This window comes from Alligator sinensis, unplaced genomic scaffold (genome assembly GCF_000455745.1).
Source record: "Alligator sinensis unplaced genomic scaffold, ASM45574v1 scaffold1560_1, whole genome shotgun sequence".
Classification (NCBI taxonomy): domain Eukaryota; kingdom Metazoa; phylum Chordata; order Crocodylia; family Alligatoridae; genus Alligator; species Alligator sinensis.
In genome coordinates this window covers 23028-42425 of record NW_005842757.1, presented here as the reverse complement: position 1 = coordinate 42425, position 19398 = coordinate 23028, and the positions used below count along the sequence as shown (strand labels likewise).

Here is a 19398-nt window from a genome sequence, read left to right as displayed (position 1 = left end):
AAAGAGTGCAGTGGAGAGCAGCAAAAATGGTTAGAGGTTTAGGAAGCCTGATGTAGTGGCTAAGTTTGGAAGAAATGGGATTGTTTGATATCAGCTTGCAAATACACAAAGAGTATGGTGATCAGTTGTCTTCTCTTGACATAGTGGATATATATTGTAGCAGGGGAGATTTAGGTTGATAGGAAGATTTAGGGAGATTAGGAGTAACTTGCTGACTCTGCAGTTGGTTAGGCTCTAGAACAGATTACCTGGAGAAGTTGTGGAAAGTTTATCCTGGGAAACTTTTCAGCGAACGACAGATATTAGTCTGGGATAATCAGAGAAGAACGGTCCTGAAAACGGCTCTCTTCCCACTAATGTTGACTTTTACATATTTGTTAGGCTCTGATTTATCAATCCCTGCATCCAAAGTGTGTGCAACACCAACCTCTCCTTCCAGCTCCCTTGACTTCCCATCCCTCCTTCTCTGAAGCTCTTTATCTGTCTTGTTGACCAACTATCTCTTTCTAAATCTCAGGGGAAAAATGCTCTCCAGAGCCTATGACCCTATGTCACTTATATTTTTTAAATTGAATACTGTTTGAGCAAAGATCACTATACAAAGACAGGTGCATTGGATCCCCTTTCCGATAACAACAGGGCTGATGAACACTGATGAGGCCAGTACATCACACTCCTCCCCACATCCCATTACATCCATACCCTCTCATCTTTTGGCTCATGATAGTGTTAGAGGAGTTGATGCCAACAATTGGGCACCATTTTTTATGGATCCAATCTATAAATGAACAAAAAAATGACAACCAGGGGGTCACAAAACACCCATTGAGGGCACTAGATCCCAAAGCATCATTCTTTACCCAGAATATTAATTGCAAGACGGATCGACTAGGTCATTGAGTGAGTTTAATGAGTAAGATATATATGTAGGGTCTAACCTAAATCGCCGGGGGGGGAGGCTTACCTTTTTTTTGCAGGTTGATCACAGAGTAAAGTTCTAAAGTCATTTAATAGCAGCCCTGCCCCTTGGTGCTGATTGGTGGAGAGGCTCCAGGGAGGGGATGGCAGCCATCTTAATTGCTACCTGCCCTATATGGGGCCCTGCTTCCCGGCGCTGATTAGTGGAGAGGCTCTGGCAGGGGGAGGAGGGACAAGTGAGCAGCCACCATCTTGTCTGCTGCCCGTTGTGCTGCCCACCCCCTCCAGCCGACTTCCCACATTTCATGGTTTCCATGAAATCCGTGAAAACACAAAGTAAGTAGGTCCCTATATGTGTGTGTGTTGAACTTTGATTGAGAACAGTATATAGTCAAGAACAGAACAATCAAGGTGTCTTCACTTCTCCCATGAAGCATTTGTTTTATTCATTCGCCTGATTTAATGACCCACGCCCCACAACTTTTTGGCATTAGTGAGAGAGGTATAAAAGCTGTCTCAGAGATTCTGTCTTGATGGACTTATCAGATTAATGGCTTAGCACTGCATAGTGAGCCTGATAATTTTTATTACTATTAAGTGTCTTATCACCATGCTTAGTAATATAAATTATTTGTAGAATAAGCTACATTCTGCGGCGGTTATAGTACTATCTGTCATCCATTTAACAGCAGTGTGAGCTACCATTGTTGTTCATACTTATTAAGGACATCATTCAAAGCAGAGAAATTATCAGTATATCTCTGGATGGGGAAAGAGAAAGAGGGCTCCCATTGGGTACATGAAATGTGTTGCTGTTTAAGTGGTAAAAATTAGTGGTGAACATCTTTACAATGCCTATTTTCCCAAAGGGGAAGTCTGGAAAGGGATTCATAGACCTATCAACATGGTATTTTACCTCTGGCTGCCCAGGATTTGCATCCTAATGCTAGGCAAATCCATTGTGATCAGTGTTACAAAACTGCTATTATTATTTCTGCACCATTTGTCAACTATAAAGGGATCACAAGTCTAGGGAAGCATACTTCAGATTATGTGAGAGCTGTCTCTGTGTATTTTTGGATGAGTAAAACTAGGATGATCTGTTCTGTTAATAAGTAAGAAGTGTTTAGGTCTCTCCATGGAATGTGCAGAAATGCAATTTAAGCCTGCATACTGAACCAAAATATTGTTTTAAACTGGAAGGGTAAAATGTGGGCGTGGACACTTTTCCTATGGTAAATGTAGGGCAGCATTGCTGTGGACCTGGCATCATGTTAAAACACGTGGCATTGTTGTTCTATGTGTCATGTTAATACGCTGCACCAGATAGGAAAAGGGATTTATCTGCTGACTTGTGCAGTATTGCCCATGCATGGTGCCTGCCATTAATGTACGTGTCCATCCAGGAAGAGCACACACCAACTGCTGAAGCTTCCTTAGACTGACAAAGGGTTTTTGAACCCAAAAGCTTGCTTAATAACTATTCTCCAATCATTTGAGTTGGTCTAATAAAAGATATCAAATTCACCCAAGGAACCTTGTCTGCCTATGTCCTTAGACCAACACAGCTACAACCCAAACCCCTGCATTAATGTACAAAGGGTTTCTTCTGATAAGCTGAAATATTGAAATCAAATCCTATCTTTGCACCCTAGGTTTAAAAACCTCAGTTTGTATTTGGTGTGTGAAACTGGTGGAATTTCAACGTTACTGCGGTGAGATCTTGTTAAATATTGCTTGGGAAGGACGTGAGTGAATGAAGGGACCTTGGCCCCAAACTATCAAATCTCTCGCATGGACATGGACTGTTATATAACAGATTTCCGTGAAACCTGTTATTTCTTTTTCCCCCTCTCCCATCTGCCCTTTGAGCTCTGCTCCTCTTGGCTCATATCCATGAGCTCATCGTGACAAGTAGATACCAGCCCAATGTGCTAACGTCACATTGCATGGTAGGGCAACCTGGTCTCGTGGAAGGTTGTTCGTACTGGTTCAAGATAAGTTTTCTAGTATAACATCCTCTTCACAGGATGCAGAAGGGCTGTGGTAGCTCCTGTGGCACTAATCCAACCCATCTTTTGCCCCGTTTCCCTTTGTGAGCTGTGTTGGGCTTAGGTTTGCTGCAACAAAGGATCAGGGGATAAAGCTGTTGAATTGGATGTAAGTCGTTAGAAGTGTTAATGGCTCAGAGCAATTTTCTCTGCCTATCTGGGTTTGGGGGACAGGAAAACCACATAAGCGCACATGGGGCATGCATTTACTGAAGGTGGACTTGCATGGGACATTCCCATACAGTCTCTGGCAATGTCCCCTGGCAGCTTCCAGAGAGGTGAGCCCCTGGGAGAAGATATGCTGATGGTTGCTGTTGCAATGTAGCATGTCAGAAACAAGAAACCCCTGGAATTCCTACTACCAAATTATCCACACGCACAAAAGACATCACTTTAATATCAGACATCTGACCTTTACTTTTCCTGCTGAGATTACCCTTAGTGCAGCTCCAAAGGGTATAATATCCGAAGTAAAAAAAACAAAAAAAGAAAAATCCCTGTTCTTTTCTGTAAGCATCGCTGGGAGGAATGAAATTCCATATTACTGAAGCAGCAGTTACGTGACTTTCCATCTACTCTTTAGTGCAGTAATAAAAAAAAAAATGACTGAAGCATTCAGAGGAGAGAGGGATTGCAACATCAGAGCAAAAGCAAGCGGCCTTAATACTCTTCCTGGTTTCTCCTGTATCTTGATCACATCATTTTGTATTCTAGTAAACACCTGACAGCTCTTAGTCCAGCCAAAGTGGCGAGATTTTTCAGTGGTATTGAGCCTGACTGTCAAAAGGTGGTTGAACACAACAAAAAACTTCACAAAGGGGAAAAATAAGCTTTAAAAACCAAAACTATTTTCACTGGATTATTTTCCCCTTAATAACAAAGTGGAGAATAAAGGCCTCAAGCCTTTTCAGGTAGGAAAGGACATAAATGAATCATTTCTATCGGAAACGTGCAGGACCAAATCTTTGTGATTCCCCCCTCTGGTTTTCAAACAGTTCTGGTGCTGAAACCCTCTCAAAGTGGAAATTTGGAGTTTTATGACTTCTATATAAAAAGGCTTGCAGCTACTTGTCTTTATAATGAGGCAGGGTATTATTGAGTTAAACATCCTTAGGTTAATTATCCAAAGATTGCCAGGAAATCAAGGCTGACTAAAAGTGCGGAGGAGCTGTCTATCATGCTTACTGACTTTACTTACTCCTGAGTTCTTGGCCTTGCTTCCAGGATGAGGGCAGGTGTTTCTCATTTCTTTTTGACAGAAAACTAGCCATGGCTTTTATAATAGTTCCCAGGGAAAATTTCAGGTCATCAGGACATGGAGGCCCTGCTTCGTTTGAGCTTCTGATGTAGCCATCTGCCTCGGCGTTTTCTTACAGGAATAAGAGTGATGCATGGAGGGTGTGAGGGGTAGCGGGGTGAAACCGGCCCTAGCACAGGCAGCCTCCTTCTCTCTGGGTTGCTGGAGCGGCTGGAGAACGATTCAGCCTTTCCGCCGTTAGGGCCGGGCCCTGGCTGGAGCTAAACTGCTCCTCCTCTGTTTGAAAACGTGCTCTTTTTCCTGGATCAGTTATACCTCGTATACAGTTTCTGAGTGTGTCTCGTGCTGACTGACTTCACCGGGGACCAATCTTCCTAATCAGGGCAACTTAAAGGGGAGGGAGGAAGCCACAATCTGGTCCCCATGGGATATAAAAGGCTAATTACATGCAGTAGGGTTGTTGGTTGTAGCCATGTTGGTCTAAAGACGTAGGCAGACAAGGTTCTTTGGGTAGATGGGATATCTTTTATTAGACCGACTTTTGCATCTACCCAAAGAGCCTTGTCTGCCTAATTAAATGCAAGCAGGTTGGCACCAGCGGAAGCACGAGAGTAGACTTTAACCTAATATGAGCTGCCTTTGCTCCTCTTCTGGGTGGCACAGATCCCATCTACATGTTTTTTCCCTTCTGCCCCGAAGTTCAGGACTGGTCCAGAGAGCGTCTCGAGTAGGTGGGATCACGGGATGGGTCCCTGAGCTAGTCGCATTCACAGCTGTGTTGCAAATCTGCTCCTGGATGTCCCAAATTTTTCTTACGAGATTTCTGACGATCTCACAGTAATAAACCTAGTCTGTGCAAGCGTTCCAGCTTTCTGAGCGCTGGGCTCCCTCGTCCTGTACTACACGTGTTCAGCTGTCTCGCTGTCACCCGGCAAGAAAGACTAATTTGTTTATTCCCTTCTAACAGTTCCACTAGGATACAGCTCTAATTCTCCAAGCGATCCAAGCACTGTCTCCCGATGCATGTAATGATTGTCACAGAGAGATGTCGAGATCTCGGGAAGGCCTGTTTCTCTGCCTCGTGACAGCTCTCTCAAAGGGTGGCTTTTCAGTAGTGCAGATCAGTGCTCGGGAAGTCTGCTATCAATTTAACCCAGCAGAAAGACAAGGAAAGGAAGCCATAAACTATTATTAGAGCAAAATAATATAGCAGCAGTGTTAATAAATATTGCTTTTAAGGAGGAATAACATGCAAAGTTTTGTTATTCTTACTTTCTTTGTTGCTTCATTGACTGACAGAACGACATCCTGTAATATATCATTATTCCTAAAAAAGAGAGAGAAAATAAGGTATATAAAAAATAAAATAAAAATGGAAAGCATTTAAGCAGCACAAGTGGGACCCGTCATTATATCTCCCACACCAGTGGGGAAAAATTAGATGTTTGAAATGCAGTAATGTGCCTTCTTCTCAGAAATGCTCTATCCTTAATTTCCTCACTGTGGAGTTCCTGTGACATTATTGTTCCGATCTCCATTTAATCTTCACTTGCTAGTCTTCCTTTCAAAAAGCAAAATGTAAAACCACGTAAAGACTTTTTTACCACTTGCATTTATTAGCCTTCATTTTTTAAAATTGTAGAAGCTCCCACTGTCTCTTCTGTAAGTACTGTAAGCTTCTGCCAGTGCTACCATTAGAGAGTCCTTTTTTCCCTGGCTTTGTAACTCAGCTCTATCTATCCGTTCTGGGCTGAAGCTCATTAATGTCTTCACTCCCCTGGAGTGATTACTTTTTTTTTTTTACTTGTGGACTTTAAGGAAAAGTTGTTCTATCCTCTGTTATAGAAAACCAAGGGGAAAAGAATGAAGTTTAGCTGCTTTTTTGTGCTTCTCCTCCTTTCTGCAAAGCAATTTTATTGAGAAAAGACAAACACATTTTTTAGCAGGATGCCATATCATTCTACAGACATGGCTTTTTAAATGAAACTTTGGGTACTTTTCAGATAAAATGGTAAACATGGTGTATTTATATATGGATCCTCACGTTTCCACCACAGATTAATACAACATACATTTCAAGGTAATGAATTAGGCCCAGATCTTGCAAAGATTTATGCATTGATGAATACATTTGTGCAGTTGAGTAGTCTCATTGACTTCACAGGCACAGGTCTTTGTAGACTCCACACAGGGTTCAGACAATAATTATTTGAAAGGACCCTCCTCCCCCACAAAAGCACTCTGGGAGCTGAACAATAATCATAAAAACAATTTCTCATTAACTAAAACTACCTCAACCTTCACAAAATTACAAACAGATGGGTAAACAGAAACAATAACAACAAACAATAAAGCACCAGCAGCGGTAGTAATTTCAAAACGCCTCTGAAAAATAAGAGTTTGGGGATTTTATTTATTTATTTTTTTTAAGTAGCGGAGGTGTAGTAAGCCAGATTTTATTGGGAAGAGATTTCTACCCTGGGGACTGCCGAGTTCAGGAATAATGGAGGTACCATTGTGCACTTGGTTGTATGGAAATCCATCAGGAAGACGATCAGGAATATAAATACAAGCAGAGCCAGTCCCAATCAGAGCTTTACTAAGCAAGCCGAGCGCCATGCTATTTCGAACCCCAAAACAATTATGCTGCTGCAGTCTGAACTAGCTGCAATTGCTTGGATCCACCTGGCTGGTGATGCAGTGAGAAGGGAACTGTAATAAGGACAACTTAAGATCAGGAAAGCCCATAGTCATTATAAGATAAAGGGCATACCTTTCACCAACAGCATAGTTGAAAGTCATGTTTTTGAGCCAGGCTTGACATGGACCTTTCCATGACTAGGTCGTGATAAAAAAGGCTGCCAAGATTTGTAGGTTGTAAGCCAGATTGCTAATGAGCTCATAAAGACATGAAGAACGGAGTTATCTTGTAGAAACCCATGCTTGTCCAACACTGTCCCCAATTTAGGGAAGACAAAGATGGCGCTCATTCTTCCAGATAAGCAACAATTAATCGTACAAAATGGTCCATATACAAAATGGTCTCTGTAAGTGAATTCCCACCCTGGGAACAGGATGGAAAGTAAGATTGACTCCACTTGGAAGATCACATGTTTAACAAATATTATTAGTATTTTAATAAGGATTTTAACAGATGTTGGAGTATCATGATTTTAAAATAAACTGCCCATTGGTTTCAAAACTTTAGTGAATAGATTTTTTTATGATTATTCCTCTACTCTATGCACAATATCATAGCAGACTTGATGAAAGTGCTATAAGGTGGATACATAACTGGTTTCATCATCAAGCTCAATGAGTAGTCCTCAATGGCTCAATGTCTACGTAGAAGGAGGTTTCACGTTGAGTTCTCCACAGGTCTGTCCTGGGTCCAGTATTGTTCAACATGTTCCTTAAAGATTTGGATGATGGGATTGAATGCGTACTTAGCAAATTTGCAGATGATACCAAGTTGGGTAGACTTGTAGACACCGTGGATGGTAGGACTAGGATCCAGAATGAAATGGATGGACTGGACAAATGGTTCACAGTAAACCAGATGGATTTCACTCAGGTGCAAATATGTGCACTTGGGCTGGAATAAGTATATACAAAAATACAGACTGGGGAACAACCATCTGGGTTGCAGGACTGCAGAGAGGAAACTAGGGGTTGCAGTAGACCATAAGCAGACTATGACCCAACACTTTGCTCTTGTTGCAAAAAACACCAACAGCATCCTGGGACATATTAACAGGAGTGTCTCTTACAGATCAAGGTGGGTGTTTCCTCCACTGTATTTGGCACTGGTGAGGCCTCAACAGGAGTACGGTGTCTGGTTTTGGGCCCCACACTGCAAGAAGCATGTGGACAGATTGGGAAGAGTCCAGCATAGAGGTTGGGGCCTGGGAGATGAGACTTGCAAGGAAATGCTGAAAGAACTAGAGTTACTTAGTCTGGAGAAGAAAAGTCTGAGGGGGGATTTCATAACACCTTTCAAATACATGAAAAGCAATTAGAGAGAGCATGAAGATGAGCTATTATTTGAGGCTATAGAGGATAGGACTAGGAGCAATGGCCTCAAGAGGTAGGAGAGGAAATTTTAGGTTGGAGATTAGCAGGGTCCTTCTGAGTATGAGGGTAGTTGAGCATTGGAGCAGGCTGCCTAGAGAAATGCGTGGAAGCTCTCTCCTTGGAAATGTTCAAGAGCAGGTTGTACAGAAACTTTGCTGCCGTGGTTTAGTCGGGGACGGTCATGCCTCGAGCAGGGGGTTGGTCTAGCTCACCCTGTGAGGTCCCCGCCAGCCTGCCTTTCCTTGATGGCAATGCAATTCTGAACAAAATATTGTCATATTGATGATCGATACAAGTCTTGAAAAATAATCTTATCCCCATATAGGAAAAAAAACAAACCCTCAATCAAATCCCGTAAAGTCATTACCCCTTTGTTTCATCCTATAAAAAATGAGGCATCTTAAAAATAAAATAAAAATCTAGCTCCATACAAAGCCTCAGAGATTCACTCAAAGATGCCATTCAATTATTTTACTCAGCAAGGGGTGAGGACTGAGAGAGGGGAAAGCTGCACGCAAGATTTAAGAGATTAGCTAGAAGCTTCTGTGAAGTCTGGATAGAAACAGGTCCGCTGTTATTCAGCCTTGTATGAGGTGCAGGAGCCCTTGGCAGCAGATATAGAAATGATGGTTTCTCTAGGTCAAGTGTTCTTAATTCCCGGGCTCTGCTGATGCTAGTCTGGGGTCCGGTGATTTAATTATCTCTTTTTCCCTGTGCCAAGGAGGGGTGATAGCTTTTGCTTTTCATCCTAAGGCACTGCAGCAAACAAAACCCCAGAGTTATGGAGTTGTGCCTGAGCTGTTTGCACATGATTTCCCACCACAGACCTATTCTATTTTTCCTTGGTTGTTTTTGAGGCACTTGTGCTCCTCAGAGCCATTTCCTGGCCCAGACTCCAGGATGCGTGAGGACTGTCACTGATACTGATCCTGGGCAGTGCCTGGGACTCGGGGTCTTTGGGCTCGGTGCAAAATAAGAAGGTGAGCCCTGTTCTGCAGCATTGACACTGCCTTTCCCAAGCTGGTGAATCAGTTTGGGGGTCTCCCAGCCCAATGGTGTTATGGGAAGAAACAGCCTTCCCTTGCTTGGTTGCTTCTTCCCAGGGGCCATGTGAGATTCGCCCTGCTGCCTCGCTGCTGCTCTCTGTGGCTGTAAGGACTAATTTTTCTCTGAATACCAGAAAATGCGGAGCCACCAAGTCACAGATGGAAGAGCCAGGGTTTGGAGAAGGGCAGCCCTCCTTTCTCCTTTCAGCTCTCTTGCATTGCTTCATTGAAACAGCGAGGCTGTTTTGATGCTGTTTTCACCGTTTTGCCAGACCATGGGGCTGGGAAAAGGAACTGGTGTGGGGGAGGGGAGGGTGGGCCAGGGGACCGACTTCCCATCCTCAACGCTATGGTTGAAACGTTTCGAAACGTTTCGACTAGCCTTGTTTTGTTTCCAGGCTATTTCGGCGGCTTTTGTTTCACTTCGATTTTGCTGTTTCGACCTCAAAATGAGTCGAAATATTGTTGAAACGAAACAGCCGTGGACATTTTGCACAGCCCTAATGACCACGCCGGGCACTGCCGGGTGCTATATTCCAGAGCTCCTCCTCGGGAAGTGTGTGCTTGTAATAGGCCTCAAGGGTAGAAAATTAAACAAAGCAATAGTCATATTATACGGGCCTTATCAGAGCCCTGGTAGACAGCAGAGTGCTCTCTGTGGCTGTAAGGACTAATTTTTCTCTGAATACCAGAAAATGCGGAGCCACCAAGTCACAGATGGAAGAGCCAGGGTTTGGAGAAGGGCAGCCCTCCTTTCTCCTTTCAGCTCTCTTGCATTGCTTCATTGAAACAGCGAGGCTGTTTTGATGCTGTTTTCACCGTTTTGCCAGACCATGGGGCTGGGAAAAGGAACTGGTGTGGGGGAGGGGAGGGTGGGCCAGGGGACCGACTTCCCATCCTCAACGCTATGGTTGAAACGTTTCGAAACGTTTCGACTAGCCTTGTTTTGTTTCCAGGCTATTTCGGCGGCTTTTGTTTCACTTCGATTTTGCTGTTTCGACCTCAAAATGAGTCGAAATATTGTTGAAACGAAACAGCCGTGGACATTTTGCACAGCCCTAATGACCACGCCGGGCACTGCCGGGTGCTATATTCCAGAGCTCCTCCTCGGGAAGTGTGTGCTTGTAATAGGCCTCAAGGGTAGAAAATTAAACAAAGCAATAGTCATATTATACGGGCCTTATCAGAGCCCTGGTAGACAGCAGAGGTTAACTTTGCATGGGCTGGGAGGACATGCACGTTTTGTAGACCTGCCGTGCTCTCCACCTGCTTGCTATTCCCCATGCTCCGGCTGCATTGCTATTCTGGGTTAGGAGACTCACTCTGACACCATTTTTGCAGTCCCACTTAAACCTCTTCTCATCCCTTTCATCTCTCAAGCTCTTTTCCAGAGAAATTAGTCATTCCTAGCCTTGGCACTGCACGCGTGCTAACCGTCTTCTGCTTTGAAGATGGGAGAACAAAAGCAGAGTTTCCCCCTCTTTGTTTTGGGGCTCTCTGGCAGAGCAAACCAATCCTGAAGCCGGAGTGCTTTGCTCTTCCTCTCTCCATTTCATGCCCACGGCTTGCACGTTCCCGGCCAGGTGCAATTCTGTGCGGTCTTGCTAATGTTGCTGATGCAATATTTATAATAACCTGCACAGCAAACAGCAGTGCTTTTGCTCCGAGTCCCAGCAGCTGTTGTTTCCCTTTCATTTTTTCCTCCCCTATCTGCTTGCTTCTGGCAAAAGTAGAATTGGAAAGAGATAGGAGACTTCCCTCCCTCTCTTTTTCTCTGTTTAAAATTGTGGGCTCACTCTTCATGGGGGTTCTTAACAGGGCCTCTAAGTTTGATCATTTTACATAAAACTAACTTGCTTTTTGCAAATATCCTAATCTGATGTATGCTAATGTTGACACGAGCAAAACTGCGAGCGCTGTCTATTTTAGGCACAAAATATGTCCTTGCATAAGACCACTCCTGCATTGATTATCTGGCCTTGTATTGCTGTTGCTGTTCAGTTTACTGGAGAGCCTCAGGCCCTTCAGTAATGATTCCTCTGATTAGTTTAATTTGTACTGAGGTGCAGGGATAACATTTCATTCAGATAAACGCAGGTCGTCAGAACCTGACTTTGCTCAGTTTGCACCTTTAGTTAATGATTGTAAATGAAAGTGCTATTGCTGATCTCATTGACACAATTTTGCCTTGGCAATGTCGCCAGCAACTCGCTGTTGTGCAATGGCAATGTCATGAAACTTTCTGTTTGTCACCAGTAAAATAGAGGGATGACAATGCTAAATAGGGTGCTAAACAGTCTACCTCCTAAATCTGCAGCGTGATTAAACTAGAAAACCTTTCTGTGGAACATGACGCCTTTTATGCTCTCCTTTTAGAGGGTGTTCGACATGGCTGATGATCGGATGGGGAAGCATTTGTTTTACACTTTAAGATCAAGCATAAAGCCTGTTACAGTTCCCGACCCATGGAGCAGAAGGCACCCTTCTTGTCGCTCATATATTGCAGGTAGTTCCAGGTCTACGAAGCTCGGCTGTGCTTGCTCCAGTTGTGCACCTGATGATCACGATGCCCATGTCTGTCTAAGGCATTGCTTATGGCTACCATCACAAGTCACGGCCTTACATACGTTCATCCTCAGCAACCCAGTAAGGTAGGACGGTGTCTTTATCCCCATTTTGCTGGCGTAGAATTGAGGCAGAGTAGGATTTGCCTGATGTCACCCAGGAAATCAGCGGTGGGGAATTTTTCCTGGATCTCTCTAGTCCCTGGAGCATCCTTCCTGCCGTCCTGAAGACTACTATAAAACTAATAAACTCTTTTGGGGAGAACCAGGTTATCCAAATTGGATCCAAACCATACTCTCTCTCTGCCTTGCAAGTCAAGTACATGATTTGGCTCCCTGTTGCATCACTGCACCAGCATCCATTCAGAAAGCTGACGGGCAAAACTCAGGATAACCCGAGAGAAGTACAAAAATAAAAAAGATCAACCAAGCAGATGATCAAAGCAGGAGTTGCTTAGTCCTGTGGTAAATAATCGCCGTTAAGTCTTTTGCATCTTTGATGCAAGGTTTTAAAGAGAGACAAAAAATGGTTAAAGTGTTGATATGCCGAACATTAACTCGGGCTTTAATTTTAACTTCTCTTCATCCACCACCCGTTAGCTGCAGATTTCCTGCAGGGAATCCCTCCCGCATGTGATGGGGGATTTTTTTGTAGACAGTCTTGATGATACTGCCTGTCCTTTTGGGGGACAAGTCAGGATACGCTGGAGGTGTCGGTTGTTGAGATCTGACTCCATTTTACGGCAGACAAAGCAATGTGGATGAGAGAAGAGCAGAAAAGGCAGCTTCTGCTTCTGATGCTGATCCTTGCAACTTCCATGCTTGAGTGGGATGGCCGTCGGTCTTGCCAGCCACTGGGCAGCTCAGCCAGGTGCAGGATCGCCGGAGAGCATTGCTTTTAGCTTCCACTTCGTGCAGAGGCTTGGAGCAGTCCTGCAAAGGACAGCTTCACCTGGCTCACCCAGGCCTTTTCCTTTGTCTCTCTTTTCCTTTTTTTAAGTCAAAAAGAAGGGAGAAAAGACAGGAAAGGAGACATGAGAGATGGATTGAGAGCAGGAATCCTAGGCTCAAATTTCAGGTCATATTTAGGACTATGCCTCTCCCCCAGGCTTTAACTATATTCTCTGTGTGCCCCTTTCCGGTTCACTTTGGACCTAGCTCTTGGAGGATCGGGGTGACAGTAGCAAAGATGACAGCCAACAACACTTAGGTCTGCCCCGTGCAAGGGCCATGCCAAAGAGCAGCCCAGCAAAATTCACTGTGCCTGTTATACCCCCAAATAGCTGTAATGTCACCGCTGAGCGTGTGTGCAGGGAGTGCCTGTGCCCAGTGCTGCACCGCGATGCCTCCATCGTATCTGTATCGGTGTCCGCGTCTGGGGCGCAGCGGTGCCACGCTGTGCTGAGATGCTCCCCAGCTCAGCCCTTTGAAGGACAGCTGGCACCCCTGGTACTAGCTGGTGAGAGTGCAGGGACAAATCCCTCTGATAACTTGCCTCTTGCTGAAAACGAAATCTTGGGCTTAGTGGTTGATGCTGCATCTGTTGGCTCCTCAATCAATGTGCTGTGTTGCAAAGCCATGCACTGAGAAATAAAAAAAACAAAACCCTTTAAATACAGGTAACATGGCCCAGACATGGTCTGGATCAATACTTTTCATCTGCCTGATCAAAGCTGGCTGATTTAGCTAGGCAATGTCTCAAAATAAAACCATTTCTGTAAGCTATTATGGCCATTGGTAATAGCCGAAGGAGCTTTTTATTGTAGCTTTGTGAAAACATCATTGGAGTAGATATCAATTCTTCATTTGCTTTTTGTTACCTTTTTTTTTACGGCGTCCTTTGCCTTATCTGGCTCTTTAAGTTGTTCCGACCAATCGGGCCGCGTTGTTGATGATGTTGTTCTCTAAAGCTGATAAAGCTTTCAGGGAAATGAAGTACTCTGGCGTCTTCCAGAAATGAAAAGAAGCAAAATAAAACCTTGCTTGACAGACTTAGTGCTTGAGCAGACTCGTTTCATTTTGTTTAGCAAGAGCCCGTTTCGAATTTCACGTCCAGGCAGCGGCCAGCTCTTTCCCAAGTACCTTCTCGTTTAGATTACAGTCTTGAAAGCGGTAAACACCACCTTTACTCTGCTTTACCCCAAATATGAGATTTCTGAGCTTTTCTTCCCCACCCCCAGGATTCCCTGAACACATCCTTCCTCTGAATTCCAGACAGCAGCATATTAAAAATTTATGGTTCGTGCTATTCTGTTGTAAAGCTGATCGCTATAATGACATTTATTCTAAGGCATCAGAGCTCCCTGGGTGCAGAGGAAAGGAAAAGTTGGAGAAGGATAAATTGCTGATGATGCTGGCTCAAAGCATCACTTTGAACCATGACAGGCAAAGACATGGTTTGTTTTACAATGAACATCATATATAATTTTAATTAGTTTAGAGACTATTGACCCATGGAAGAATCCCATTTTGTTAAGTGATTGGTTTCACTTACATTTATATATGGAATTGTTTGCTGAACCTGAATGTAAATGGCAGCTTAATGCTGCTAAAACTTTAATTCATTATTTCTACAATGCAGGAAGCAAAGTTTGAGAGTGTTTCAGTGAAGTCCAGCTCTGACCTTTAACCTTCTATGTAGTTAAACATTATATTTATATTTTGCTTTGCATATTTCCTGATCTTCCTTTTAATCTCTGGGCAGAGTTTGAAGTCTTACGGGTGTATGAAGCCTGCAGAAACTGAGCTCCACTCCAGCAGGCCTTAAAATGTCCCCCCTAGCAGGGCTCCTTCTTTGCGGTGTTAGCCTAGCTGGGGTGGGATGTGCAGTGTGGATGGTGGTTGGGTGGGAGGTGGAGCAGAGAGCCATGGGAGCTTTTTATCCCTATCAGAAGTGCTTATTGCTTGGCGACTTCCAAGTAGTAAACATTTGCTGGGATGACTGACAGCCTTTGCAGATTTTCCCCAGCCTGCTCTCTAAGGCTGACCCCTTGCTCGCTGCACCCACCTGCTTCTGCTTTGCCTTATCCCAGACGTGAGGCAGTGTATAGGCGTACAAGCGTTGTCTAGAGAGGGCCGGTCTCGCGTCTCTCTCGTGCATGATGCTTGCTCTAAACTGGCGACACCGCTTGACTTGTGGGCTCCGTGGTGCACACAGCGGGCGTGCGAGGGTGAGGCTAACTTCTCAGCAGCAGGCCATGGGCTCTGTCCATGCCATGCCTACATCCTGGATCTGTAACCAGCAGAAGTGGGATGGTTGAATGAGCTCTGTATTTGGCACTGGACAAAACTGGTGTCCATCCTGGTGTTGATACCAAGCATAGGGATGAACTAGAGAGGGTTCCAAGAAGACCTGCAGGAAGGGTTAAAGGATGGATAATTCATTACTGTGAGACTCTCTCATGGATCAAGCTACTTCGTGTATCAAGGGGAAGGAGAAAGGATGACCTGTAAAGTCTGGAAGTGTGACACTTTGGGCATCCATCTGTTCCACCCCTATGAATTCAGTTTGACTTGATGAACTGGCTGGCTGTCCATGCTCCTTGGGCATCTTTCACCATAGCATTTATCTTGTCTTGCATTTAGGGTGCAAATGCCCCTGAGTGTCTGCACCTTTGTGGGGAGGACACCGAGATGCTTTACCAGGGCAATGTCACAGCTGTAACAAGAGACAGACTCCTTCCCCATGGCAGAGCTGGTCTGGGCACTCTCCTCCCGGCTTCGCCTTGAAAGACCCAGGCTTAAGCTTCAGCCTTGTTAAAACCGTCCCATCCAACTTTGCAAACACCAGGTTCCAAGAAACTGGCAATTCAGAGAGAGATTTTCTTCGGAAAATTGCTGATCAGCTCCAGCCACGAAGTCCCCAGGGCTGAAACAAAAATACAGACAACCCCTGTGTGAAACTCCTTGTTGAAGGGTGCTTGTGAGAAGCTGAGGAGCAATGTTGGTGTTGAAATGGTGCAAGACAGCTGAGCTGTGCAACCTCCGATCCCCAGGAAAGAGTACCAGCATCGGAGCCTGAGCCACGGGGTGTTTTCGGTGGACAGCCAGTGTCAGGATGCTGCTCAGACTCTATAAATTTACAGGCATCTGGGATTCAGGAAGAACAGGTATGTGATATGATGGCTCTTAGATTTAGCGAACACGGGTACAAAAAGATCCAGTTGCTGGAAATGGATGTCGTGCATGGCCAAAACTAGGAAAAACTCACCGCTTTTTGATGGTGAGGGTAAATAACTATTGGGACAATTTGCTAAATGCTGCAGCAGACTCTGTCAGTGGAGACCTTTACATCGTTTCTAAAGGAGATGTTTTTGATCAAACAGGAATTGGTTTGGGGAAGTCCTCCTGGGCTATGCAGGAGCTCTCTCAGATGCCTGCAGGAGTCTCCTCTCGCTTGATTGAAGAATCGGTGCGTCCTACTCCCTTGCACCCTGTTAATCCTTCTCCCACCCCTCACCTGCCCTTCTTGTCCACTGCATCTCCTCCTATGCTCCCTGATGAGCCAAGGGAAGTGAGGACAGCAGCAATAAGTAACTTGGGAATAAGGTTTCTGGTTCTTCCCAAACCTCCTCCCCAGATGATTTTTTTTTTTCCTTAAAGAAAAGTAAACAAGAAATTAGACTTAACCTTAGCCACTCAATCAGCGCCTGCTGCTGCATAAGCAAATTATCTGCAGCCATGGTTACTAAAATCCTCTTACAAGAGTGTGCAGTGCATCCCTGGAAAAGAGACTTATAGAAATCAGCATGTTGTGATTCATCGTAAGGAAATAATGATCTTTAAGAGAATGTAGTATTGCAGCTGAGACCACGCCAGGGCACGACGCAGCGTTGCAGACCTGCCCTGTGTCCGACCCAGAAAGCGTCCGTCTCGCTTTGTTCCCATTGAAGTGTCGGAGGCTCTGTCTTTCATCTTGGGGGAGCAGGTGGTGGTCCTTCATCTTCCTTTGGGATCTAGTGCTGTCCAAATAATGCTCCTCTGTGCAAATATCTGATCATCCTCAGATGCTAATAGAGGAGTAAGCTCCTGCTGCCATTCTCCCAAGCAGCTGATCAGAATTTGGTGAGAAGTGAAGACTTTTAGGCAAATGTGTTAACCCGTAGAGCGAGCAGTAACCCAGAGACAACGCACAGCAGTCGGTGTTGTTTCCCTGAGCGGACAGTTTGCACACAGTATTTTCCCCAAAATATCACTGAGTGTTCATCCAATAGCTATCAATGCAGGTTGATTAAAGCTGAGCATACATTTCCGCAGTTTGTAGAGAAGGGAAACATTAATTTACTCTCCGTTCAAGTTTTTGCTCAAGTCTCTGGTTACAGTCCAGAGATGTGTTTTCCATCTTAAAATCCATGAGCCACAGTGCGAGAGACAATTTTCCTTTTGCTGAAGGGCTTGCAGGCTGAGAATAACTATTTTGTGAGATCTCATTCTGGTTGGAGATGCTCATAAAACTAATGCTAGTTCACAGGCTCTCTATTGTTCTGTATTGCATGCACTTCTGTGTTACCCAATGGGACTTTGCAAATAGGGTTGGAAGGCAACAGTTCATTTATGCCCCAACTCCTTGATTTGGTCTCTAGGTCCTATAATTTAGAAGTCATGTACAAGATGGTGCCAGGGGCCATGCAGGGACCTGAGGAATAGTCTTTTAATTTGGAACGACAGATTAGCACTAACAAATGCTTCCTGGAGTTCATGATTCATTGAACTACCCCAGTGACTCCTATGAAAATGCTCTCTAATGTCTCAGCTCCCCTTCACAATGTAGGAGTCTTCATTTGTAATCCCAGAAAATGCACTTTTAGGCTAGAAAGAGGCTTTTTTGATTTTTAAAGTGAAACAATCTTGGTATGATATTGGGATACCAACCTTTTTATTGCCTTGCAACTCCGAGAAACATATCAGACCAGGCAAACTGAACGTACGTGGCAGATAACAATGGCACGTTGCCCTCGCACATAGCTGCCCATGAGGTAGGGCAGTTGCAAACTGCATCTCTTTTCAGGAAAGGAAATTGTCTGCACAAATCTGAGCCTTCCTGGAAGTGACTGGAATTGCACTTGGATGCTGGAGATGGTCTCTGACATCAGGCCAAATTTATTGTAGTGTGTGTGAGAGCATCTACTCCCAGGGCTTAGTGGTTGCATGTAGTTCCTGGCAGGTCTGTGCGCCTTGTTGGCTGCAATACAGATTGTGCATGAGCCAAGTCAAGGATTATCATTAGCTTGAACTTGCCGGTGACAGAGGTGGTGATAGTCAGTCATCTACCAGGGAAGATCCTCTGACCCTTGCAGGAATTGGCTGTTATGATACCCGCTTCTTGACTTTATTTTTGCCGGGAACATTTGTTTTCTGCAGAAGACACTGCTACACTGGTTCTTGGTTCAATTCCTTTCTCTTCTTGTGCATGTTTGTATTGTATTGCAACTCATTCCTTTTAAACCAATACAGAAAGATAATCTGTTGTTAAACTATCCTGTTGTTTTCTTAGGGTTTTTTTAAATGACCCTGGAAAAAATTGCTTACTGTAAACTTTCTGCACCCATTTACCTAGGTGTGAAATGGGTATAATACTTAGTGATCTCACCATGGCATGCAAGCTTAATTCATATGAAATGGTTTGAAAGCCTTGAAAGTGAGATGCTCCTTCAAACACAAACATTTAATTGCAAAACATTTTGTTTCCCCACTTTTGGGTCACTTTTACCAGTAAGGTAGATTTGAGACCATGATCACCAGTAAGTAATGTTGCATACACGACAGATCTAATCCCTGTCCTTATGTCTGAATAGTTTCAGATAGTACCGATGAAACGTAAGTACAAGCACATCTTTGTTAGCTTCCATTCGTCCTGTGATGGTCAAGGCATCCAAACACAAATTAGCAGCCTTAAAATGTGATTAAAATTAGGTTAGACAAAACAAATTGTCCAATGCCTATAATAAGCAATAGCATTTTTTTTTTTTTTTTTTTTTACATATTAAACAGAGATCAACTAACTAGAAAACAAGCTGACAGCACCACTAAACTTGTAAGTTAAAAACAAATGGTTTGGGGATTGCTGAGAGTACAGTTTATTTTTGCTTCTCTGTTCCTGAGGAAATTAAAATGTATAGAGCACTCCGGAGACAGGCAGAGGGAGGGAAGAAAATGAAAAACACTGTGTTTTCTACTGGTGCAAAAAGTAAAGAAACTAGGGGAAAAAAGTTCATGTGGCATCACGTCTAACCCAAAGTGCACTAAAGTCAAAGGAAGACTTCCCCTGGTCTTGGGTGACATTGGGTTAGATCCCTAAGCCATATGAATGATATTCTTTCCATTTCCAATAGTGGTGTGGAGAGAAAATTTTGTCTTTTTTTTTTTAAACCCACTCATCAACAATGGTTTCTAAGCAACAGGTTATAAAAGAAATAAAACCATTGCGATTTCCTTTAATACATGCTCCTTGTAATAGTGTTAGGCAATTATGCTGGTCTCTTCTAATT

At 44.0% G+C, this 19398-nt stretch overlaps 1 long non-coding RNA gene across 1 annotated transcript in view; it reads left to right on the top strand.

Moving 5' to 3' along the window:
- Positions 1-11986, top strand: part of LOC106722831 — a 29588-nt gene extending 17602 nt beyond the window's left edge. Inside the window, exon 3 of the long non-coding RNA XR_001358848.2 lies at positions 11854-11986. This is a non-coding gene — a long non-coding RNA (uncharacterized LOC106722831). The remainder of the gene's footprint in view (positions 1-11853) is intronic.
- The last annotated feature ends 7412 nt before the right edge of the window (positions 11987-19398 follow it).